A 27,799-nucleotide genomic window follows, 5' to 3' on the forward strand; every position below is an offset into this window, starting at 1 on the left:
TCAGTGGTTGAGTGCCTCCCTTCGGCTCAGGGCATGATGCTGGAGTCCCAGGATTGAGTCCCACATCGGGTTCCCTGCATGGAGCCTGCTTCTTCCTCTGCCTGTGTCTCTGCCTCTCTGTGTGTCTCTCATGAATAAATTAATAAAATATTTTTAAAAATGACTAGGTAATAGACCACTAAAAGACACTTTTAAGCATCATTGGAAATATTTTATTAGTTTCAAAATAGTCCAAATTAAGTGTTCAAACCAGAAATTAAAGCAAAGGTTTATCCAAAAATGTCTTTGAATACCCTCCTTTAGACTGTCAAAGGTGTAGTTCTATGATATGACATTACATAACCAATAAAGACAAGAAATTTCAAATTGCTCCAAGAGTGACCCCAATAGATATTTTATTAACTATTCAAATTTATTTAAGAGAATAGGGTCATAAAAAGTAATAAAACAAATAATTATATTTTCTCAGGTCAATTAAGTGAGGCTTGGAACATTTTTTATAATGAACCATTTATTTTAAAGTTTAATAAAGCTATCTTTTTATATATTGTAATATGGAATTTATTTCCCTCAATAGTTCTTCTCATATGTAAAAACCAGTGGTAAATGTAATTTACCTCTAATTCAAATATAACTAATTCTAAACCCCTAATTTAAAAATGACTAATTCTTCTTGTTATAAAAAATTTCCAAGTGAATTTGCTGTTGCTTCTTAACTCTTTAGTAATTTGGCATTTGATTTTTAGATAAATGGCATTTACATTTCGACAGTGTAAGAAGTGCAAGATTTGGGAGGATGTGACTTAATTTTACATTAAGGAGATCTTGTTACACATTTTTGCCTGCTTAGCTGAATAGATTCACTGATGATTTCTTTAATTGGTTTCAATATTTAAAAGAAATCAGTTTTTGAAAGGAGTGAAAGGTAGAATTATGATTCCAGTTCTTTTTTGTTTTCTTTCCCAAAATTTTAAAATCCTGCTTTGATTTTTACAGATGTGTAGTAGTGCCTTTCAATTTTTTTTGTATATTTTTTTTTATTGGAGTTTGATTTGCCAACATATAGTAAGTACAACACCCAGTGCTCATTCCGTCAAGTGAAATACTGTTGGGTGCACTTCTGTGATTTTAAAACTTTGATTGTTTCTATATGATAAACTGTATTCACTTTTCTGCTGGTAGTGGACTTTGGACAAATCATTCTGGTTGATTAAACTGTAACATTCTAATTTGGAATATTTGAGACTCGTGTCATAAAATGCATCTGCTTTATGTCCTGAAATGAGTAGAAGTGTACCTGATTCAGAAATTTATTCTCTAGCAGTCTTTGTCTCTGTATTTCTCTCTCAAGGATGTTACTCACTTATGATATTATCAGAAATGTAACATTTTGTATTTCTTTTTGCACACATTTTAGTGGTATATTTATAACAACAGCTATCTAGCACATACATTTTGTAGTTGAGATATGGTTGTCTATGTGTTTATTTAACCAAAAATTATTCCTATATGACAAACTATAAACATGTTTTGGCTTCTGCTTTGAAAGCCTTTCAATCATTGTTGAAATAGCATAAGTCATCTGAACAATAGAAATACATTTGGAGCTATTTAGACTATGAACCATTCACATTTCTTCTTCTTCTTCTTCCTCCTCCTCCTCCTCCTCCTCTTCCTCCTCCTCTTCTTTTTCTTCTTCTTCTTCTTCTTCTTCTTCTTCTTCTTCTTCTTCTTCTTCTTCTTCTTCTTCTTCTTCATTTATAACATTCTGGTGGTAGCAGATGTGTGTGAACAATCTTAAATTTAGTTGAGTGACATTTTGCTTTTCTTGCCAATATAAAAATATGTTCATGGATCTCTTTTTTCATGGTCCACCCACCCTTGCAAAGGCTTGATAACCTTTGACTACAAAGGATTTAAGGGCATATTTACTTAGTTGAAAGCCACCCTAGTTAGGATGCATTGCAGTGTGGCTCAGTATAGATGCAGCTGATTGGCAGGTGTGGTGTTTCTTTTTTTCAACCTAGTTTTGGAACTAAGAAAGTTAAGTTGCTTTTGGAAATTTTTATTACATCCCAGGTACAGACTCACTTCTATTGCACCAGTCTCCATCAAAGCTTCCAACTGAAAGCAGCTCTTGTTACGAGAGTCCCAATAATACTAGTTTCAGTAGGGGAGAGCCTGAAAGTAGAACATGTTGGAAAGTCCCAAAGGGTAGTTTCTTATAGGGAGATAGAGATTCTTGAGATTATTTTAGTGAATTTGGAACCTAATTGGAACCTAATTGGTTCCAAATGGATTCTGGGTTTTAGTAAGTGTTTGGCATTATACATAGGGTGACATCAGATGCGCAAGGGCAGTTCTTTAGCTTCCTAGAGAATCACCCTGGGTTGATGCTTCTACACAGAGATTTCCATCAAGTGGTTTTTGGTTTTAGTTGTCACATTTTACAATTAAATGTTCCTTCCTCTCCCAGTTTTACTCACAAGACACATTCTTACTTTATAGTACATGTTGGGCCTGAGTAGATATGACTTAAGTGATATGGAATTAGTATTAAATATTACTAGAAACTTTGCAGTAATCTGAAATGTTTCAGAGAACTGAAAAGGACTCCGAGACTTTCTAAGGAAGATATCTGAGTAGTTGAAAGAACAGAAATAACCTCCAAAGAGAAATAAATCTGAATACCATGCATTTCTCATTTTAACTAGTGTTTCAAATCCCAGTACCTCTAAATGAATCTGGCTGCCTCCCATAAGTAAACTCAAGCCAGAGCATGTAAAATACAAGTACATACCCGGGAAGCCAGTTACTGGGATGAATTCAGGTCATTTCCATCTTGCCTAATTTGTTTTGTGCTCCTAATTTTCATCTTACTTGGATCTTTGACACCATCTCATGGGCACTTCTGTACATGACACGCTACATTTCATAGTGCCTAACATCATTAATAAGACCCATCTTTGTGGAAAACTCATTTTGAATTCAACATTCTGTAGTGATATCAATAGCTTATCTCTCCAGGATGCTCTTTTGGTGCCTGATCTCTGACCCCTCTGTAGCACAATGGCAGGAACATTTCTCCCCCTGGGTTTTCTTTGTGGGTGCATTGGAACTGATAGAACTATACTGGGCAGGTCAGAATATTGGCATAGAAAGCAGGTAATGAATTCAAAAGACCCAAAGATTTTAAATTTATTGATCTCTAATAAATTCTACAATTCTATTCAGGACTGTCAAATCTCTAATGAGCTTTTTTGCTTGCATCCTTTCAACCTGTATGCTGTAGTTACAAACCTACTATTAGAGATTCCATCTTAACTGTCATCTGTTCTTTTCCTAATTGAGGGAAATTTCATCAATTCAAAGACTCAACATTTACCTCTTATGTCATAGTTAAATAAAAATAACAGCCTTTCCTCTGGCCCTGCTCTAAATTTGAATTTTTTCTTGATCAACTAGTTTGTGTTTGTTTGTTTTTACCAAATGTAGTATATATTTAGGCTATGCTATAACAAATCGATATCCAAAAGTATGATAGCTCAAACACAGCAAAAGTTTATTTCTTGATTAGAGGTATCAATAGCAGACTGATGAGTAGGTCAGTGGGGCAATCTATCTTCATATAGTCACTTAGGCTCTGCCATCTTCAACAAGTGGCTTCCAAGGCCACCCTAAATTCATCTACATTCCAGCAAACCAGAAGGGAAAAGGAAATGGAGCAGCACATGTGGAAAGTTTTAGTGGGCCAGGTCTGAATGAGGCACGCATCACTCAACTCACATACTTTCTACTGAACTCAGTCAGATGACATACTTAACTGCAAAGGAAACTGGGAAACATAGTCCTATAGGATACATAAAAATAAGACAAGAGAACAGGTATTAGATTATTTAGTACTTTCTGCCATACCTGGACTTCCTCCACCAGGAAAAAATTATTCCTCCAAACCTATAGTTCCTGCTGCTACAAACTTGACATATGCTTCTGCATTTGCTTGATGTTAGCTTCTCTACATCCTTGGTCGCCGCCTTTTTCAGTCTTCCAGGTTACAAATTAGCATACCCTAACCCTAGTTAATTGCAGCTAAAAATGAATTTATTAGAATAATAAAAATGTATTCATGAGAAAAAATTAATTTATTTTGTTATCAGCTATCTCACTGAATTGACCGGAAGGCTAGAAAATCATGCTCAGAAGAAAAGAGGGCACTAAGAGAACATGGTTGACCAGAACCTCAGAGAAAGGCACACCTACAGAACGACATTGCTTAAGTGCAGCTGGCCTCATGGGACTTTGGATGCAGTGGTCATAAAATGTTCTAAAACATCCCTTGCATCCCTGAGACGCTTCCTCCAGATTCAGAGCCCTGGATAGGTTCATCCCCTTGACTGATTTAGATTGTGTTCAAAGACAGATTGCTAGGAATCAGGGAAGGAAAGTTACTTTTGTAGTTGGGGAATAGAATCCTATTTCTTGCTGTAACTTCCATTAAGAGTGGGTTCTATAATTATGGAATGGGGGTTCAGATGTACTAAACTAAATGAAAGAAATCTACCATGCCTGCTGTTTTAAGATGCCCTAATGCTACATTAGATCTATTGACAGCCTTCACCGATTCCTACTGATACTAACTGGCCTCATGCCTAGACTATACCTTATTGCTATGCCTAGACTGTGCCTTGTTCCTCCTGGGGTGTGTTTTGATCACTTTCACCAGTTTATTCCCTCAACCAACCTACTATTCTCTGTGAGACTTGCTCTAGTCCTTTTTGATATTAGTTGGACTTGTCAGAGTCTTTCCTATAATACTTTGGCATTGTTTTGAGAACTAAATTCAGACCTGGGACCTATGTGATAAGTCTTCATGGCCAGGGCCCAGATATTTGACCCACCTCCTGTGGGGTTTTCTCATCTGTAAAATGAATGAGTTGGCTCAATTCCCATTAGTCTCAAAGGGATACCAAGAGGCTTAACAAGATGGTGCTTTGAGATATTTGGAACACAGGGTGGCATTATCACATTATTATTTTCACAAGCTGTTCACCTGAAGCGAGAAAATAAAGAGTGGAAATTTAATGCCAGGGAGGTTTTTGGCACTTTGTCAATTCGACATTAGCTTTGAGGGCTTTTGGAATTTTGCCTGAAATTTTCAGTACCAAGCAGCTAAAAGCTGTGTTTTTCTGGGCTTGTGATATTTCTGTCCCTAGGGATGGCATTAAGCATTTGTGAGGGATGAACTGTGCCAGACCCATTTTCCAGTGTCCCACCAACAGACACAAAAAAAGCAATGCACACTCTGTAAATTGCTGCTCATACTCACGTTTCACACTTGGAACAGCACCTCTGACTTGTGCCAGTAGAAAAGGGATGGGATATATGCATGTGTTAAGGAAGCTCCCTGTCTGACACATAGACTGTTTATGGCTGGATGGCTTCTATTTGAATGATCAGATGAGCCCTACTGAAGGCCACAGAACCTTTTTTAGACCTTTGAAAATCATCCCCATCATAGTCTTCTTTGAAAGAGAGCAATTGGTTATACAAATGTCACTTTTTCCAATTAAACTCAGCAGGCTGATTAGAAGATAGGGAGAAATACTTTTTTTTTTTTTTGGAACTTTTATTAATGATTATGGAAGGAAGAAAAAGGCAGGAAAACTTGTTGGAGTCCAGGGAAGCATTTATTTACGTGACTGAAATTTAAGCCATGTGATAATAATTATATGGGAAGGTTCTAAATGGTTTTCTTTATTTGGACCAGAGTCATTTTCAAATATAAGGGCTTCTACATATGTACCTAAAATACATGTTTAAGTATATTTTAAAAATAATAATATGCCATTTATATGTTCAAATAAAAGAGGTTAATAGGAATTGTTCTGTGGCAAAAGCTAAAAGCTCCAACTTCAAATCTGCTTACTCTTAGGTGAGTATGTTTTGCATCTTTATAAAGACCAATAAATCTGAGCTTTGTCAGGAAGGGTGCTCCTTGCATTTTTAAAGAAAGTGTAGAGCATCTGGGTGGTTCAGTCTGTTAAGCATCTGCCTTTGACTCAGGTCATGATTTCAATATCCTGAAATCCAGCAACACCTTGGGCTCCCTGTTCAGAGGGGAGTCTGTTTCTCCCTCTCCCTCTGTCCCTTCCCCTGCTTTCTCTCTCTCTCTCTCTCTCTCTCTCTCTCTCATAAATAAATAAAATCTTAAAAAAATTAAAGTATAGTGATCACTAGTTTATCTAAAACTTAGGAAATGAGGCTTCTATTTGAGTGAAATCTACCAATAATGGCAGGATAACTTTTTTGGGTTTTTCCTATTTTTAATGACAATGTTTCTAATTACATTATAAACTTCTCTAGCTTATTTTATAGCAATGCTTATTTATTTCTAATTTTAATGTGTATCTATGTTCATTTTAAAAAATATAGAGTTTAAAAATATATCTCACCCTTAAGAAAAAAATCTCACTCTTAATCCAATAGATCTAAACTATCATTGTTAATATTTTGGTGAATTCCTTAGAGTTATACATATAGACTAGAAGTTTTATATGTATGTATACCTTAAGAAATATTTACAATATTTTGAGCTGTTGAAACGTAGTGTTTTAATTCATATGTCATTAAAAATCCTCAGTCTGATGAATGTTTGTATAATATTAAATCACACAGATAGATAAGCGATAATTCATTGAACCATGCCACTATTGACATCAACAGCATCGATATTGGGGGTGTTTATGTACTTTTACATTTCTGTTTCCTTACAAGATATTACTCTCAGTAGAATAAAAAATTTTATAAGATTTTCTAAGGATCTTGATTTATCACATTTCTAGAACTGTTCTGCCAATAGCATGAATCTGATAGATCGAAAATAGCATGTGTTTTAAATCAGATTTCTTTTTTAAATTTTTGTGGTGTAACATTTACACATATTTGGTGGGTACCTAAATTTATTTTATGAGCTGCCTGGCTACCTATTGTTATATTGAGGTTTCATTTTAAATATTATGTGTATTAATATTTTGCCTTCATATTTGTGGAAAATATTTTCTTAAATTGTATGCTTGTTTATGTTATTTCAATGTATAGAATTTTAAATAATTATTTTAATAAAATCAAATCTATATAGTATCTTTTTTTACCTACATTTTTTTTAAAGGTTTCATCTTTAACACTTGCCTTAAGTTCATTAGAAATTCTGACATATGGTAAGAGGAAAAGAAATGATCTTATTTTATCCCAAGTAGTTTAACCATTACCTGAACGCCATTTACCAAACAGTCTTTTGTTCTCTACTGGTTTGTGACATGATCTTTGTCATATATTAAAAATCTATTAGAATCTCTTTCTGAACTACTTTCCTGGTTACATCTGCCAATTCTAGCAGACTGTCTTACATATTATAACCTTGTTATAGATGTAATATCAGGTAGAGAAATTATCCATTTCATTTCTTTTCATGTTCTTTGTTGGTCATTTCATTCCAGATAAACTTTAAAACTGTGTAGTTAGCTTCCAAAACACATCTTTGGCAACTTTAATTGTAATTGTACCAAATCCTTCAAGTGATATGGAAAGAACTGATATCTTTGCAAATTTGTTCTGCTATCTAGGAATACAGCATATGTAGATAAGTAAAGATGTAGATATAGATATCAGGAAAGATTTGAAATTTCACCATAAACATTTCCTACTTTTTAAAATAAGATTATTCCTATTATAAATTGGTTCCTGGACGCCTGGGTGGCTCAGTGGTTGAGCATCTGCCTTTGGCTCAGGTCATGATCCCCAGGTACCAGGATCAAGTCCTGCATCAGGCTCCCCGTCTGCCTCTGCCTATGTCTCTGCCTCTCTCTGTGTGTCTCTCATGAATAAATAAATAAATATTTTTTAAAACGTTTTTTAAAAATTGGTTCCTTTTTTTCCTTTTTCTACCTCTAAATGATTATCCTTAGAATATTGGAAGCAATTACATTTTAAATTTTGATTTGTATGTTAACCTATTGAAAACTTTAAGTTTCAATTTAAGTCTTTAAGAATTTTCAGTTGATTAGAGTGGGGTTTCTAAGCATGCAATCTTTTCATCTGCAGAAAATACTAAAGGTGCCTCCTTTCCAATAGTCATATTGTACTGACTAAATAATCCAGCCCAAACAATGTAGGTTGTCTCATTAACTTTACTTGATATGATGAGTTATGTTTTAAAAATTAAACATTCTTGCATTATGTTATTCACTGTTTGGTTGTAATGGGTACTTTCTTCCTAAGTCGTTTTTTATTTCTATTTTCTGGTATGTTAAGTTTTCATAGCTCTTTTAATAAAATAAAATTAATTTATAGTTTGAGATATTTTTCTCAAGTTTTCAATTAGGGCTATACCAGCTTCATAAAATGTACTAAGAAGCTTCCCAGATTTTCTTTTGGCCTCTAATATTTATGTAGCATGGTAATTATGTGTTCCTTGAAAGTTTGAAAAAAACTTCTTAATAAAATCATTCATACATGAAGTCTTTTCTTACAGGTTTTTAAAATAAAATTTGCATGTCTTCCATGATTGTTGTATATTCAGGCTTTCTACATCATGAGCTAATTCTGGTGCTTATTTTTCAGGATATATCAGTGAATACTTTGAGACTAGTTAGCATTTTATAAAGGTTATTTTATTTTAGAAATTTCCCTACATATATTCTTTTATTACTTTCCATATTTCTAATTTGTTAGTTTTTCCTGTAACAATCAGCAATTGTATTAATCAATTTCTCTGTATTTTCTAATGATACATTTCATTGTTTAAATTTAATGTTTACTTTGCCTATTAACTTCAAGGATATTTTGTCATTTTACTCATTATTTCTTCAGCTTAATGCATAGTTAACTTATTTCATTGGATTAATATTTTAACAGTAAAATTAAATTCTTGAATTTGCTTCTAATTCAGTGTAATCTAATGAGCAGTATCTTCATTTTCTTTATCTTTTTTTTTTTTTTTAGACTATTGGGGGTGGGGAGCACAAGCAGAGCGGCAGGCAGAGGGAAAGGGAAAAGCAGGCTCTGTGTTGAGCAAGGAGCCTGACGTGGGGCTCAATCCCAGGACCCTGGGATCATGGCCTGAGCTGAAGGTAGACATTTAACCGACTGAGACACCCAGGCATCTCATTTTCTTTATCTTCTAAAGATTTTCTATTTATATATTTTTCCTTTGACTCAATTATTATTTACAAAAATAATTAGATTTTTTAATATAGTAAGAATTCCAAAATTTTTAATTATTGAAAAAGTAATTTCTTACTTTAGTAAATTGAGACCCTAAAATATAGTCCTTTTAATTTTTTTTTTTTAAAGATTTTATTTATTCATGAGAGACATACAGAGAGAGACAGAGACACAGGCAGAGGGAGAAGCGGGCACCCTGCAGGAAGCCTGATGTGGGACTAAATCCGGGGTCTCTAGGATCACACCCTGGGCCAAAGGCAGCACTAAACCACTGAGCCATCCGGCTGCCCTAGTCCTTTTATTTTTTATTTGGGAGCATTTGTTTAAGGATTTTTTTGGTTTTCATATGGAAATATGATTAATTTATGTGAGCATGCTATGGGTGCTTGAAAAGGAGTTGTGATCTTTATTTTAGAGTATAAAAGTTACTATATTAATTATTTATATTCTTTATCCCTACTTAGTTATGTTTCTCTGATAAGTAACAGTTACAAAATTTGTTCTCAATATTTGAGTCATTTTGATTTCACTGATCATTTTATAAGCAGTATGTAGTTGAATTTTGTTTTGAACAGTAATATAAGTCTTTTTCTTTAATCAAGGGTTTATTATAATAACCATAGTAGCAAACTATTATTAAATTTCATTTTCTCTTGCCTTGTTTGCTGCTTTGTATTTTTCATACTTCATTGCTATTTTTTTTTGCTTTATCTCTCTTCAAGAATGAATATTTTCTTTTATGTATCTTATAAAATGAATTGGGATATACGCATTCAACTTTTATCCTGTGGTGTTTAATATGTCTAAATTAAAAAAATAAAAACTGAAATTGCAACTGTATAATACTAAATTAATGTTTACTCATTCAATAAATATTTATTAAGGACCTATATCTTTCTAGGCACTGAGCTGGGCACTAGCATTAGTAATACAGTAGAAACTAGGATAGCCTCTGTTCTCATTGTTTTTGATTTCTCTCCTATCTTATTATACCTTCTCTCACTGCTCAATCTATATTAATATCTGGGTCATGGAATCCAGATGATCATTTCTGTGGTTTTTTAGATGTATACTTTAAAACTTGTTTTTCAAGAGTTATCTTTTGACATTAACTTTTAGTTTTATGACCCTTTAACTAATTACATTTAATATATATTTTATAGTCATTTATTTTTTTTAACCACTGTCTATGCTATATTTTCCTCATTCTTATTTTTTTTAAGATTTTATTTATTTATTCATGAGGGACACACAGAGAGGCAGAGACAGAGGCAGAGAGAGAGAAGCAGGCTCCCTGTGAGAAGCCTCAATCCCAGGACTCCGGAATCACGACCTGAGCCAAAGGGAGACAAACAACCCCTGAGCCACCCAGGTGCCTCCTCATTCTTATTTTTATCTTTGTTTTTATCCTATACTAATTTTTTGAGACAGCAGTAAGATTATTTACTGGAATATGGGAGAATATGTTTTGTAGCTTTTGTGTGTGAATTCTAGTGTAACACACTTCTGGTTTAAAATGATGCCTCGAAAAAAATTAAGAAGATAAAATAAAATAAAATGATGCCTAGTGGGTATCCCTTCATGTAATTGCATCTATTTTCCCACTAAAATACCTATGAAGTCCAAGAAAGGATGAAAATGAACATCAACATTGAAAGCCTACACTGACTGAAAACTTTTTGCTGGAATCTTAGAGGAACCTGTACTGCCAATGGAACCAGTGCAAGTGGACAACCTTGAGGGCTGACACAGGTATCAACTCACAAAGCAGCTTCATAATGTAAACTATCAAGGAAGAAAGGGAATGATTTCTTTGTGGGAAGGGTGTTCCTATTTGGTCATTGGAGCATTGTTGCATCCTTCCCCTCACACATACACACACTGTACCATCTTTCTGTAATCTTGTCAGTAACCTGTTTCTCCATCAACTTTCCCCATTACAGCAAATTGCCACTGAGATGGTCAGGAGAGAGCTCTTGAAGTCATCCTTGATTACCTCCCTTCCTTACCACCCATTCACATCTAATCCACCAGGTTTTGAGTCTACCTTCAAAAATATCTTTTAATCCATTCAGCAGTCAATGGACATTTGGATTCTTTCCATATCTTGGCTATTGAAAATGAGGTAGCTATAAATATTGGGTGCATGTATCCATTTGGATTAGTATTTTTGTATTCTTTGGGTAAATGCCTAGTAGTGCAATTGCTGAATCATAGATATACAATGGAATATTACTCAGCCATAAAAAAGAAATGAAATATTGCCATTTGGAATGACATGAATGGAGCTAGAGTGTGTTATGCTAAGTGTAATAAGTCAGAGAAAGAAAATATACCCTATGATTTCACTCATATGTGGAATTTAAGAAACAAAAGAGATAAGTATAGGGGAAAGAATAAAAAAGAGAGAGGGAGGCAAACCATGAGAAACTCCTAACTTAGAGAACAAACTGAGGGTTGCTGGAGGGGAGGTGAATGGGGAATGGATGGTGAGTCTTCAGGAGGGCACTTGTGATGAACACTGGGTGTTATATATAAGTGATGAATCACTAAATTCTACTCTTGAATCTAATATTACACTCTATGTTAACTAAGTAGAATTTAAATAAAAAATTGAAATGTAAAAAAATTAAAAATGAAAGTGTTAAAATCTTAAAAAAGAAAAAAAAAACCCAAAAGGCAAACAAAAGTGTCTCTTCATTAGTACTGCCAACACATTGGCCTAAACCGCCATCATCTTTCCCCAGATCACCACCATGGCCTCCAATGTTGAGTTCCTCTCCAGCTCTCACCCACTTTCCACAAAGCATCCACTACAAAATCCAAATTTATTGAAACTTAAATTGGATCACACCATCCCTTTACTTCAGTAGCATCCAATTGCACATTAACTAAAATGCAAACTCCTTACCCTGATCACACACTTACGTTTCTTGCTCTGGCTTTCACCTGTTTCTAGTCTATGGTCTGAAACTGCATTGCAATTCTGAAGTCCTTGTTGATAAAGCCAAGTAGCAATATATCTGGAAGAATTATAAGTAAGGCAAAGAGCAGGTGGTTAATGCAAAAGAGATCTCAGACAAATAAATAAGAGGCATGTGTCGTTTCTCCCTCCATACCTCTGTTTGTTGTCATGGATATCAAATTAGCCGTTGAGCTTTCTTGAAAGCCTAGTATTCTCAGGATGTCATTTAGACAATTTGACTCAATAGTTATTGAATAGAAAATAATACTTTATCTTTCTTTCTTACTCTGTGGGAGGGAGGGAAGTGAGAGGGAAATAGAGCTTTCTTTCAGATAATTATTTTCATAAGATGAACATTTAAGTAACACAGGGGATTTCCAAGAAGCAAGGAGCACAAAGATTAGAGTTAGATGTAAGGTCAGAAACTGCAAGACAGTGATCTTGGGTTCATCCTAACTCCAAAGACAATAGTCTTCAGGTGCCATGTCTTAGTGATCATCCATCTGGAATGAATCTCCTGGTGCTGAACAATGTGAACAAGTTATTTAACCACTCTTGGACTCAGTTTCCACATTTACACAATGAAGAGGTTGGATTAATTGTTCATTAAGCTACTTGGCAAGTACACTCTGATGGCTTGATGTACTAGGGCAAGTAGCATGTTTCCAAAACCCACAAACATTTGTTTTAGCAGCATTTGATAAATGTGGATTCATTTTATCCTATTACTAGCAGAATGTCTATGCAGTTCCATCTCTTCATCAATAGTAAATGACAAATACTGATATTATCAATTAGATTTGGTATTCTCAATGAGAAAATCCTTATAAGCTTTTAAGATTTTCAATGAGAAAATTCTTATAAGCTGAAACTGCTAATGAGATGCTGTTAAAATATCCTCCTTTGTATGGTAAAACAACTTCAAAAATGATAACTTACAGATCTATAAGTATTTATTTATAGCCTACCTTTTGGCTGATATTTGAGATGACATTTTTTCTTTCAACAGAACTCTCAAGTAGCATGCCATGATTTATAATTTTATCTGTTTATTGTCTGCATATGCTGCAGAAAGTTGAAAAAATATTCAAATCCTGCCAAAAAGTATTTAGAGTTATTTTTTTTTCTGCTACTGAAATGTCCACCTTCAAAACATTTTGAAGTCTGCATATAGAATCAAGGTTGGACTTTTTAGAGAAAAAAAAAGAATGGGAGCAAGTTTTTATCTTTATCCAAAGAAACCTGAAGTAGATTTTAGAGTCTTAAAATACTATTCAAAATCTAGAGTGATAATAGATATTTCTATTTAGCAACTTGAACTGCCTTGTCTTCATAGGTATTTCACACCTTTGTCCTGCTTGTCCATAAGAATTAGAAATACTTTTTCTAAGTAACTTAGAATGGATCAGAACCAGACCATTCACAGAGGGAGAAAGATAGTTTTCTCCTCCTTATCTGACTTTATCAGTGTCCTTTTGCCAGCTGACCAAGATTCAGGCTTTGGAAATAGAAATGTCATGTATCCTGTAGCATATTTCTATTACCCTAAGTGATTCAAGATAGAAGTCATACCCTACATAAAAGGAGTGTCCAATAAGGAAGTTTACAGCTGTCCCAATTGTTCCTTTCATTCAGTATCACTTTTGATTTCAAAATAACTAAGATTTGCCCATTTAAAAATATCATCTTCTGTACCCTTTACTCTCCTGCCCCCTTTCTCTCCTTTGGCTCCCCCTAAATCTCACTTCTGCCTCCGGCAGGAATCCTCTCTGTCCCATCTGACAGAGAATCCTTCCTCTCATGAGACAAGACCCACTTCAAGTTCTAACCTCTCATTCCTCTGAGATATAGCGCTTTAACACCCCCTGCTCTTGTGGCACTCACCCTATAGATCTCTATTGCCATGTTGCCACTGCTCTGTGTTAGAACTGTACATGCTTGCTTTTCCTTCTAGATGGCAGATGTGGTTGGCTTTGACCTTTGTATTTCTCTCAAGACATTTATACCTAAAGTTATCCCATAAAATATTTTGAATTGAATTCACTAGTATGTAATCATTCTTAATATATAATTGTTCCCATGTCAATGATGGGAAAACACTAAATAAAATGTTGGTTAAATATGAAAAGGGTAGAAACTTCAGGGATTATCAATGTTTTCTTTTCATACTGGATTGCACAGTTATGTTTCATTGCCCCAAACCTCAATTTCCAATAATAAATAATGTCTTTCCTGAGACAGGAGCTAGGGATGGATAGAGGGGCAGGGACCGTTCTTGGTGACCCAAGCCAGACATTATACTTCTCATTTTTTTAGGTTTTTATTTTAATTCCAGTTAGTTAACATACAGTGTTACATTAGTTTCAGATGTACAAGATATTATTCACCAATTCCATATATGTTACCCGGTGTTCATCACAAGTACACTTCTTAATCTCCATCACTTATTTCATCCATTCTCCTACCCACCTCCCTTCTGGTAACCAGCAGTTTGTTCTCTATAGTTAAGCATATGTTTTTTGGTTTCTCTCTCTCTCTCTCTCTCTTTTTTCCCTATTGCTCATTTTTTGTTTCATAAATTTCACATATGAATCAAATCATACAGTATTCATCTTTCTCTGACTGACTTCTTTTACTTAGCATTAAACTGTCTGCTCCAACCATGTTGTTGCAAATGGCAAGATTTCATTCTTTTTTATTACCATTCTTATTTTTAAGGGAGATTAAGTCACTTGTTCATCCCCTCATGGTCAGTAAGGGCTAGAACCAGAATCTGAACTCAGGGCTATCAGAAACCAAAAGCCTGGCTCTCCCACCTTGTCGCACTCACTTCTAAACAATCATGACTTTAAAATATTAACAATGAAAGAAAAAATGTGCAGATGCACCAGGTCAAAGAAAGCCCATCTCTCTTTTGTAAGTTTGTTTCCATATGCCAGAAGCCTCAGATTCACTGTAAATTTGAAAAGGGTGGAGATTATTTCCAATCAACTTATTCTTACTGTAAGACCTTTCATGTTATCAGAAAGACCTTTCTGATGACTCTATAAATTAGCAACTCCAATAAATTAGCAACTCCATTCCCATCTATCAAGCTCTACCCCCTACAATGCTGTATTTTTCCTCAAAGCATTCATCCCCATCTGACACATTATAGTACATTTGCTTCTTTGTTTAGTGCCTGTCTTCCCCATTCTAGAGCCTAAGCTCCATGATGGCGGGTACTGATGTATCCCCAGCATCAAAGGGTGCCTGGCACGTGCACATAGCAGACTCCTGGTACATATTTCTTGAAAGGATGAACAAAGAGGAGAGGACTCTACAGTTCACCTAACTGATTCAAAATAGTTACTGACAATACCTCAGTGATAGGAAAATCTGGAGTCCTTTTTTTAAATTTACTTTCCTACAGCCTAAAAGATTTCTACCTCTGCTCACCATCCTACTTCCCAAACTATCTCCTACATCTCCTTTTCTCTTGTTTCTGCCATAGGCAGCTTTAATCACAAGTCATCCATACAGATCTAGAGGAGAACAACATGAAAGTATTTGTAAAAGACCCACGACACTGAAATCCAAGCACCAGAAGTAGTGAAGGAGACTAAAAGCATAGGAAATAAAATCTAAAAATTAAGCTTCAGTCTTTTTTTTTTTAAGATTTTATTTATTTATTCATGAGAGACACGGCGGGCGGGGGGGTGTGGTGTGGTGGGAGAGAAAGAGAGGCAGAGACACAGGCACAGGGAGAAGCAGGCTCCATGCAGGGAGCCTGACATAAAATCTAAAAATTAAGCTTCAGTCCTTTTTTTTTTAAGACTTTATTTATTTATTCACGGGGGTAGGGGGGAGAGAGAGAGAGGCAGAGACACAGGCATAGGAAGAAGCAGGCTCCATTCAGGGAGGCTGACATGGGACTTGATCCCAGGACTCTAGGATACGCCCCGGGACGAAGGCAGGCGCTTAACCGCTGAACCACCCAGAGATACCCAAGCTTCAATCTTAAAATAAACCTGGTTGCCCTATGCCACATCTTTGCTAGAATTAAGTATTTTGTTAAAGTTAATTTTTGAGACTTTTAAATATTTACTTTCAGTTTGTGTACTCTGGCCCTCATTGCATTTCAGTAAATGCCACCACCAGCATCTGCCAGATGCTTTAGCCAGAAACTCCAATGTCCCTGCCTCTCTACCTCCAATCACCAGATTGTATTGGTTTGTTTGTTTATTTTCATTTTAATGATCTACTTGGCCAGTACTCTAGGAAAAGCCTGGAATACTGCAATGACCTCTAGTATGGTCTTCTCCCATTTTTACAGATTGAATTGTGTTTCCCCAAAAGATGGCGAAGTTCTAACCCCCAGAACCTGTGAATGTGAAGTTATTTGGAAATAGAGTGTTTGCAGAGAATCCAATTTAGATGAGTTTATTAGGGCAAGACTAATCCAATAGGACTGATGTCCTTATAAAAAGGGGAGATTTGGACTCAGACACAAACACAATGGGGAGAACTCTGAGTGAAGATGAAGGTAGAGGTCAAGGTGCATCTACAAGCCAAATGAATGCCGTGGGCTGCCAGCAAACCACCAGAAGCTGGGAGAGAGACATGAAATAGATCCTCCCTCATAGCCTCAGAAGGAACTCGCCCTCCTGACACTTTGACCTCAGATTTCCAGCCTCCACGATGGGGAGATACATTTCTGTTGTGTAAGCCACTCACTCTGCAGTACTTTGTTGCGGACACCTTAGGAAACTAAATCACCTACCTTCTCATTATCTCAAATTCTACTTAAATTTTTAAAAAGTTACACAAGTAACATATTCTCCTTATAAAAAACACTCACATTTTTTGAAAGCATTCTTTAAGTACCAGAGACTAAGTAAGTGCTTTATATATTATTGTATCATTCAGCCCTTTTATCAGCCCTATTTTCACCTTCATGTTACAGCAGATGGAGACACTGAGGTATAGGAGTAACTTGCCTGTGGTCACATGGCTGATGTATGAGCTGGGATTCAGGACCACATGGTGTGGCTCTAGAGGCTGTGTATTCAGACACCTGGGCCTAGCCCCGTTGATTACCACATGATACCGTCCCCAAACCCCTGAAAGTAACCGCTGTTAGCTTTTGTGTATAATGTGCTCCATTTGCATATATGTATGTATACATGTATATGTGTATATGTGCATCTCTATGAAAAGTATACAGCCTTCAAAAGCCTATATATATACAGATATATACATACCTTCTTATAACTTACTTTTTTTGCTTACTTTATCCTAAACACCCATTTTAATGAGTGCATATATTCTTTCTGCTTAATAGCCCACTGTATTGTTTTGTATCATGACTATTTATATTTGTGTGCTAAGATGGGGGTGACAGCTTTTAATGTCCTTGGAATGCCTTCCAAGCAGTGGGAGGGGTAGGAAGACACATCAATGTCTGTGACATGGTGGCTTTTGGAAGGGAGGGTAAGGAGAGGATGCGGTGGCCCCTGACCCAGCTTGAGGGGGCTGCTGGTTTCTTTAACATCAGTTTCTACTGAGACTTAACTTTGGGAAAAATCATTTAAGCCTGGAAATCTCAATATTTGGGATTTATATTCAACTAGGCTTCACTAGTTGAGTCACTTATCTTCTCTGAGCTTAATTTATTACTTGTATTTAGAAAAGCAGAGGTCATAGCTACTGTTCTTCCTTGTCATAACATTTCTGTAGGAAAAAATTAAATGAAATATAAAAATGGCTTGCAGACATCATTGTTTTTCTTTTCTTTTTTTTTAATTTTTATTTATTTATGATAGTCACAGAGAGAGAGAGAGAGAGAGAGAGAGAGAGAGGCAGAGACATAGGCAGAGGGAGAAGCAGGCTCCATGCACCGGATGCACCGGGAGGTCGAGGTGGGATTTGATCCCGGGTCTCCAGGATCGCGCCCTGGGCCAAAGGCAGACGCTAAACCGCTGTGCCACCCAGGGATCCCCATCATTGTTTTTATGATTATCATTACCTTCATACTGTTCCAGGTACTAGATATCAGAAATACTGGTTTGTAGAGTCTTTGGAAATGAAACCACTCTTTGGGATAATTTTTATTGCTTTTATGGGACTGTTTTAAGAATTAAATGAGTATTACATGTGAAAAGACTTCAGGACAGTGCATGGAACATGGCAGGCATCATGAAGTCTAAAGTTTTTCTCTTCTCTCTTCCTTTTTTACCCCCGATACATTCAGTGCATGACTGTCCTTACCACTTCACTTTTTGTTGACAGTTCTGGATCTACCTTTCCATGATACAAATTCTAAAATATTTATGAATCAGAAATCTTTCAAGCCTTCTGACAGAGACAGCATTAAATCATTAATTATAAAACACAGTGTAGCAAATTATTCATTGATTTTACAAACAAGATTACTTGGCCACTTATGTGTGTGTACTTTGCTCTCCCTAGATTGTCCAGTTATTTGCACAGGAAGACATATCCCTTATGTTTTGGGCCTTAAGATCTCCTTTATCTCTGATAGTTTGAGCTTCAATAGGACTGTTTTTCTAGGGAGCTTGTACAGGTGCTGCTTGAGTAATAGAATTCACAACAGACCCCACTTCTGTTATCTCAAATTGAGTAAAGGGTACAGAAGATTCTTTGTATATAACAAAAAATGAAAGCAAAAGAGTAAAGTTTGAAGAGACACCCATCAAACTACAGTGATGGGCTCGCATAAGCACTTACTATACCAAGAAGAGAGGTTCTTTAGACTGATCACCAGAGCTTAAGAGAAATGTGTGTTTTTCATTGTCCTGGCTTTGCAGCTGATATCCTTGACATCTTTGTTAGGGTTCCTGTTGCCATTGCATTATTTTTCACACAGCATGGTGTGATCTGTGTAGTGTCATCCCTTTCTGGCAGTCTAAGTGGGTCCCACCGTAGGGTGAGGGTTCCTCATTGTGACCCCTAATTGTCTGCAGGCCACTCCTGATCTACCACAATGTGTTTCTGATACCCACAAATTACCAGAGAATAGTTTCTTCTCTGATGTGGCCTTGGTTACCCTTTTAAGGGAATGAGATCTCTTAAGTTCAACCTCAAAGAAGGTTTAAACATACATTCAGGGGTTCAGGTGATAATTACAAACCCATAGGGGAGGATAGGAAAGGTATAATTGATCCAAATACCCAATCCTCTTATGCCTTGCAATGAAGGAAGATGTTGGGAAGTTGAGCCCTAGAAGTAGGAACTTGAGAACAAGACTGTAGGACTAATTTCTCCTTCCCCGAACCACCTTCCTGCCTATTTTTCCTGCAGCCCTTTCACTTAATATTCTTCCCCTCTCCTAAGAAATCTGCATTTTAACCAACATTTTAGTAGATTGTAAGGTAAAAACTCTGAGGAGACACATACTTTGAGAAATGCCAGTCTACATAAGGAAGCCCAGGTCCTTCGTGTGATGTTGGTAGACTTCCTGGCCTTTCCTGGCTTTCTTTGGCCCCCCTCTTTAGCTTCTTCTGCTCTTCTCCTGTACTCCTTCACCCAACCTTCAACTCCATGCAATTGTCCTTTGACCAAAACTGAACTCTTAACATTTTTTAGACACATGGAGTTACATAGAAATTCAGAGCTTTTGCACCAGCTGCAATGGCTTGTTCTCACCCTCAGGCCTTACAGAGTTGTACTTACCCTGAGAGAGCCACTGAGGAGATATTTTGCCATATGATGTCCTCACAGCCCCCTTTCATCCCCTTTTGCTCCCTCTGCTCTCTTCCTCCTCAAGTCATAAAGTTTCATCTGTGCCTTTGCTGAGTCACTTCTATATTTGCTTATACTTCTCATATTGTCCTTATCACACTACTTAAAATCCAATTCACCTCCTCCTTAAAGTTTTCCCTGCTCTCCAGAGATAAGCTCTATCTTTCTTAAATGTCCATTGCATGTCTTCTGAAACTGTATATGTCACCTGTCACATTCAATCTTAAAATTAATAATAGAATACACATTTATAATGCTTGCTGTGTGTCGGGCCATATTCTAACCATTTTATGTAAATTAACTCACTTAAGCCTCACATCTACCTTCAGAAGTAGGTGCTACTATTCCCCCTTTTTTCACAGATAGGGAAATGCAACACAGAGAGGATAAGTGACTTGTGAAGTTTCCTACTACTATGGTTCAAATATACTCAGTCTGGCTCAAGATACCATGTTCTGAACATTTGTGTGTAATCTGCTCTCTCTATGCACCTTATATTTTGTAGTTATCTGTGTAAATATAACTTTTTATTTTCCAACTCTGCATACCGGTGTCTCCTAGTACATGGTAGGCACTCTCCAGATGTTTGAATGATAGAATTACATGGGGATAATTTTTTCAGGAGATCCTTGAATCCTAAATTTCAGAGAACCCTAGGAAAAAACCTCCAATATATCTGATAATGGAATTTCCAGTGTGGTAAAGGTAAAAGCATAGGTCCCTTTTGGCAGTTAGCATTTTCTTAGGATTTTTGTTCTCCTACCTACCTTACCAAGCAGTTTTCATTTTATTTGTTCTACTTTTTCTTATGATATGTTCACACTTATATTTTAAATGATGGAAAGAAAAAGATCACTTGCAAATGCCAACTGGGAAAATGTTTATTTTAAACAATGCAGTTCCGGTGCACCAGCTGCCGTTGCTATGCCTGTATGTTGGTTGCTAGGGGTAGTGAGGAGAGTTAAGCTTGTGATGTCAAGGTGACAAGTTGTTTCAACCCAACATTCTATTGGCTAGGATTTTTCTGAGATCAGGAATCCTCAGCTCCAGGCAATTAGAAAGGCACTAGGTTTTAGCTCGCAGAAATAACTTAAAACAATGAAAGAATTAATAATCTAGACATTTTTTAAGTGTGGAAGGAAATCTGGTAGTTTATGCAGATTTAGAATTTGGACAAGAGTTTTTAAAAGTTTGCTTCTCCCCAAAGGATGATGCAAATCATTACAGAAGGCTAATAATATTATAAAATAAGAAAGGGGAAAGCTACCTTTACTATCAGGACACATTATCTGCCCAAAACAGGATTTGTTTAAATATATCAATTATCATATAAACACAGGAAAAGAGAATCATTTTAGAAATTGTCCCACTGTGAATGCTAGTTTGTAGATTTATGTTTAGCAGGAAGTATTTGTGTGTGCTTGTCTTCATTTTGCTTGTGTGTGTGTGTGTGTGTGTGTGTGTGTGTGTGTGTATTTAAAGATTTTATTTATTTATTCATGAGAGACACAGACAGAGGCAGAGACATAGGCAGAGAGAGAAGCAGGCTCCCTGTGAGGAGCCTGATGCGAGACTCGATCCCAGGACCCTGGGATCATGACCTGATCCAAAAGCAGATGCTCAACCAATGAGCCATCCAGGCATCCCTTGTTCGTGTTTTGCATGCAAAGTCATTCAATAAGAAATCCTTAAGCACCTACTACATGTGTAGAACATCATCTTAGGCATCAAGGCAGAGTGACCAACCATCCCAATTTACTTGGGATTTTTCCCAGTTTTAGCACTGAAAATTTCATGCTTTAGGAAACCCCAAGTTCTGGGCAATCACAGACAATTTGATCATCATGCAAGGGGGAAACAAAACAGACAAAAATAGTCTCCAAAAACTTTTGTGTGTCTAGGAAGATAAGCTGAATAACCACATAGTCAAAGAACACAAATAATGAAAGCTTACATTTGTCGAGTGCTTATAAAGTAAATTCCTTCATTATCCCCATTTTAAAGATCAGTAACTGAGACACAGCAAGGCTAAATAACCTAGTTGGAAGAGACAAAATTTATACCCAGGAAGTTTGGCTTTAGAGCACATACTATCATTAAGTCCTGTACGGAAAAGCTATCCAAGGGGAGTGATTGATAGAGGCAGGAGCACTAGGGAAGGCATCACAGGGGAGTGGATGACTACACCTTGACTCTGAAAAGGGAGCAGGAAGAAGAGAGGAAAACATCGTGAAAGAAAGAGGAAAGAAAGAAAAGAGGAAGGAAGGAAGGAAAGGAAGGAAAGGAAGGAAGGAAAGGAAGGAAAGGAAGGAAAGGAAGGAAGGAAGGAAGGAAGGAAGGAAGGAAGGAAGGAAGGAAGGAAGGAAGGAAGGAAGGAAGGAAGGAAGGAAGGAAGAAAGGAAATTCACACAAGCCATGGTCTAGAGTGAAGAATTGGCCAAACATTCTCTCTCTAGACACATAAAGGATTTTGTCTTGGGAAAGAGGATGGAGCCCTTTGATATTGCAGACAATTAAATGCAAAGGCAGAGAGAGAAGACAGAAAGAACGTGGCTTTCCCAGGAGAGATGTGGCCTCTCTGGTCAAAGGCAAGGTCACCTTCTGAGTGAGGAGGTGGGATTGAGGCTGGAAGTAGGGAGTGAAGATTTGCAAGTTCCTTTCTTCAGCTGTTTTAGGAAGTCTTCTGATGAGTAGGAAGTTGAAGTAGAATATTAACAATTTTTAATTTTAACACAGTCATATAAAAATTCTGGAAAACAACAAAAAAAGAGAAATAATAAAAACCCACTCTAATTTTAGGTCTGTCTTAGGTTTGTTTCTTATACACTTAGAATCATGGTGTAGCTGTATATCTGAATCCTGCATTTGATTTCACCTAATGTATTAGAATGATTTCCCATGTTGTTCTATATAGCTCTTTGTAAACATCATTTTAACAACCAGATAATATTCTATCATAGGTGTATGGCACAATCTCCATAACCACTATGTTTTGTTGATATTCCAGTTTGCAGTGTTTTCCTTTCATAAATAAAGCTAGAATGACATCTTCATGTTTACATTTTTTTCCCATGGTCTAGTTCTCATACGGGTTTTCTATATTGTCTTTCTTTAGCTGCCGTGAGGCTATGACGCAACAAGATTCATTTTTCACACAAGCATACATGTGTTAACATATCCAAGTGTGTATTGCTTCTTTAAAAGTAAAAAGGTTTTATTAGAAGTATTTACTTATTTCACTGGCATTTCTAATTACTTTAAACATTTGGATTTGTTTCCTTCTCTTCAGAAATAGCCTGAATTGCTCCCCCACCCCATTAGTCTTGTATCTTATCTATAGTTTCATATCTTATTTATAGCTTTATATTATATAAGCTTTATAGGATATATTATAAGCTTTATATTATAAGCCCAGCTTTAAAAGAGGACTGGGCTCTGAATAACACTGGGCTGGAACCAAGCCTTTGTTACTACCTAGAAGAGTTAAGCTTAGAAATCCCTGCCTCTGCCTCCTAGTTTCTGCAAACAGCCCATCTCCCTCCCCAACCCCACTGTGTCTCTTCCCCCTGTCCCTCCATGACTGTTGCTTTGTGAGCTCTGTTGAGGTCTCTGGTTCCTTGACGCATCCCCTTTCTTCAAGACTTTAAGCCAGCTCCTGACTTCCTCTCGTACCCATCACTTCATCCTCTTTTGCAGCACCCTCCTATCCTGCCTCATCTTTCTACTACGCCTGCCCTGCTGATTCTGATCCTTGGATCAGTTCAGCTAGGGTGCCTCCTCCACTCCCACATCAGGTGCAAACCCTGTTTGGGTTGGGTAGAAGTTGATCACCTTACAAATGTGATCTTGCACCAAGCTGTGTCCTCAGGGCTTCTCAATACTCCTCTTTCAGGGCTATTCCAGGCTCTTCTCTCCCTCAGCTCCTAGCTCTTGAACAACTTTTGTTTAACAGTGCAGAGAAAACAGAGGCTTTCAGGTATGAACTTCTTAACCTTCCCATCCCACACCTGTAAATTACCCCCATACCCTCTGAGAGGAAGTATTGTTCCTCTTCCTGTCCAAAGCTAATCCTTCCACCTGATACTATCCATTCCAGATTCCTCTGCCTACCAATAAGTTCTCTTTCATCTTTACTGGCTCCTTCTTTCAATATGGACATACATTTAAGACTCTCCCATTTTTGGAGGGCACTTGATGGGATGAGAACTGAGTGTTATACTATATGTTGGCAAATTAAATTTAAATTAAAAATTAAAAAAAAAAGACTTTCCATTTTTAAGCATGAAAGGAAGACAGGTTTGCATTAAGCACCTACTATATGTTGATCACTAGAGAACATATTATCTCAAATACTTCTCGTAACAATTTTATGAGTTATTTGTTATTATCTCCATTTTTTTTAAATAAGAAAGCCAAGACTTACAGAGATTAAGTTAGCTAATGTTTTAAATTAGTAAACTGGCTTGGTCTTGGCAAAACCATGAGTGCTACCTCTATTAGTCTACTCCAAGTTCCCTTTGCTTTTCCTTCAAAAACATATTTGTTAGTCAATGACAAATTATTCACTTAAATTCCACTTCAACATAGTTCACTGGTGAATTGTCTGTGTGGGAATTATTTAAAACATCTGCACATTGAATATGTACTCAGTGGCTTCTTAACCAACCTAGAACACACAGTATCTAAAGCGTTACAGAAAGAAACCTCACTGACCTCTTGTTTCTTTAACTACCCACTAGTGGATACCCACTATCTGCAGCAGTTATTTGCAGAGGAAAGGTAATACATACATGAATAATAATAGTGGTATGGTGGCAAATGCTTAGCAACTGCTCTCTGAATAAAAGTTGTTGATTAGTAATATTTGCCAATGTCTGTGACATAAATATTCCCACCATGAGAATTATTTAATAATGATTGTGTTTAATAACTGTCTTACAAAATTCCTAAAAATGTAGCAATCACAAGCGTATCTGAGCTGCTTCCAGCACGTTACTGAACTAGCTAACAGTTACTGAGTGCTTGCTAAGTGTTGTGCACCACTCTAAGTGCTCAGAGGTATTATCTCAGTTACTCCTACAATACATTATTTCCATGTAGAAACTGAAAGATTAAGTAAATCCCCCAAGGACAAGCCATTTAAGTATGGGGTCTGGGATTGTACCAGACACCTAAAAATGCTATCTTTCTCTATGAAAAAATACATAGATGTTTGACTTCTTTATTTCTAATAACTTAGAAGAATCTAGAATTTTGTCATCAGATGACTTATGAATAAAATATATACTTAAAATAAATATGTAATTTTCTACTTCTGTAGACTTAAGTACCTGGAAGACAGGAATCTGATCTTCTGGTGTTTTTATATCTCTAATGTTCAGCTTAGTGCCCAGCAGGTAGCAAAAACTCATAAGGAATATTGAGAGAATGTAATATAATAATTTTTAGCCCTTCATTAAAAGTTCTCTAAAATCTGGGATCCCTGGGTGGCTCAGCAGTTGAGCATCTGCCTTTGGGCGTGATCCTGGAGTCCCGGGATGGAGTCCCACATCAGGCTCCATGCTTCTTCCTCCGCCTCTGCCTCTGCCTCTGCCTGCCTCTCTCTCTGCGTCTCTCCTGAATAAATAAATAAAATATTATAAAAAAATGAATAGAAGTTCTCTAAAATCTCTATAAGATATATATTTAAAATAATTAAATATTTTATGTTTATATCCCTTGACAATATAATACCAGTCCTGGGAATTTATCCTTAGGAACTAATTCAAAAGGAGGAAGCAAAAAAAAAAAAAAAATTAGGCAAGGAAATGTTCATTGCAGTGCTGGCTATGTAAGCAAAGAAAGAAAAACATACATAAATATCCAAGAATAGCGAAACAGGTAAAGTATGATACATTCATTCAAACAAATTTTGTGCAAGCAATAAAAAAGATAAGTTCATTTAAAATAAGATAGAAAAATAAAGCAAGATATAAAAGCCTACTCATGACTTGATCATATAACACAGCAGGCCATGTTACAGAGTGACTAAAAGTAGAGGCTTTGGAGTTGGACCAACCAGAACTCATTTCTAGGATCTTCCAACTTGCCACACAACATAGAACAAGTTGCTTAACTTTCCTAAGTTCAGTCTCCCCTGTGCAATGGGGATGATTCTCTCAGAGACGTTATGAGGATTTAAATGAGCAAATACAGCCAGTGCTCACTGACACACTGATCTATTACCTATATGTATGGCAAGTACTGGTAAGAAATATGGGCATGGGAAAATAATTGCTGCTTTTGAGGGTGTGTGTGTTTGTGCATTATGGATCAATTTTTTAATTTTATGACATATACAATAAAGAGCAACTGATAGAAAAATACAATCATTTTTACAATATCCTACAAATTAGGTCTATACTAATTCAGACCACCTTCAGCCCAAACAAGTGAATTGACTCAGTTAGTGCTGTAACACTCCTCTCAGAGACCTCACAGGCAGGACTGGTGCTTCTGCATTCTCTGATGCTCATGGGTTGCTGAGACTTTGCCATCGTTCACTGGTTCACCCAATTTCCACCAAACAGATATAGAATTAGACTCATTTTCATGCTACAAAGATATACATGTAGTCAGGCTCATCTGCTAATGATGATCCTGTGGCCTGGTCCTTTAGATTCCTGCTCATGCATGGAAAGCATCTTGTAACCTTCCAGGTTATCAGATCACACACTATTTCTCTTCTTCCTCCTTGTTCATCTTCCTCTTATCAGGCTGAATTGGTAAAGATGAATTAAAGATGCCTCCATTATCCCTCAACCTGCAAACAACTTGGAATGTTTCAACACCTAAATTTTAGTTGTAATAAATCATATTTAGTTGAATACCTTGTCAGATCCACACTGCAATATCTGAATTGCAATTACACCCAAAGCAAAATTTTTGGGTGCATAATATATCTGAAGTCATTATGATAGAGTTCCGTGTAGCAAGAATCAATAATAATTATCTTGGCATAAATTATTTTCATTCTTTAGGACTTCAAGATTCAGAGAAATTTTTAAAGAGATTAGTCTTCTGTGTCTTCAAATCAAGCAGAAATAAAATCCAGAGTTCAGTGTAAGCTCAAGGCTTGTCACCACCTGCTCAAATGTGAGAGCGGCACTTTAGGCATGCCCAGGTCTGCTTAGCTTATTCTTATTAGTGGGGGCATTTAATTAAACCAAGACAGTTTCTCTGCCTGACCAGGGCAACTACTGATGAGAATAAAATTGATGGGAGATGAACAGTTAACAGCAGGAGATACATGGGAACAAGAAATAAAAGAGCCATAGTCAAACTGAAGAATATTGCTCTAGTATATTATATTTGACATTTACTGCTGTGTCTAATAATGCATCCCTTACTTCTCTCCAGCAGCCATGTTACTTCATTATTTTAAATTTGGGGAGCTTTTGTTTTTGAAAAATGACAAAAGTCTCACTTCTCCATTCCTCATTAGGGTGCATATTTAATTGTGTTCCTCTGTTCATTATATTTGAATGTTGCCATTCAACCAGAAGAGTGCTGGCAAAATCATGTAAATGGCTATGCCTGGCTTTTCCAAGGTATTTAAAATTCTATCGTTGTTTCCATAAGCCACAGACAGTGGGTTATTTTTCATGGACAGACAGTGCATTCTTCTCTTGGGGTTTTTATGGACAGACTGTATAAAATGATAACACAATGAATGGGGTACCAGCTCTACTATATCAAGGGCTTAAATCAGCTATTTCAGACAGAAACTCAATGTGGTAGAGCACGTTTCAAATAGGTTTGCAGGTACAGGCTATAACACAAAAATTTCGACATCTTTTGTGATTAATTCTTGTGAAAGGTTGATGACAT

The 27,799-nt window shown here is 36.4% G+C and overlaps 1 protein-coding gene across 5 annotated transcripts in view; it reads left to right on the forward strand.

Moving 5' to 3' along the window:
• SCHIP1 (schwannomin interacting protein 1) overlaps positions 1-27,799 on the forward strand; it is a 716,991-nt gene that overhangs the window by 199,599 nt on the left and 489,593 nt on the right. The window lies entirely within an intron of this gene.

This window comes from Canis lupus, chromosome 31, assembly GCF_048164855.1.
Source record: "Canis lupus baileyi chromosome 31, mCanLup2.hap1, whole genome shotgun sequence".
NCBI lineage: Eukaryota > Metazoa > Chordata > Mammalia > Carnivora > Canidae > Canis > Canis lupus.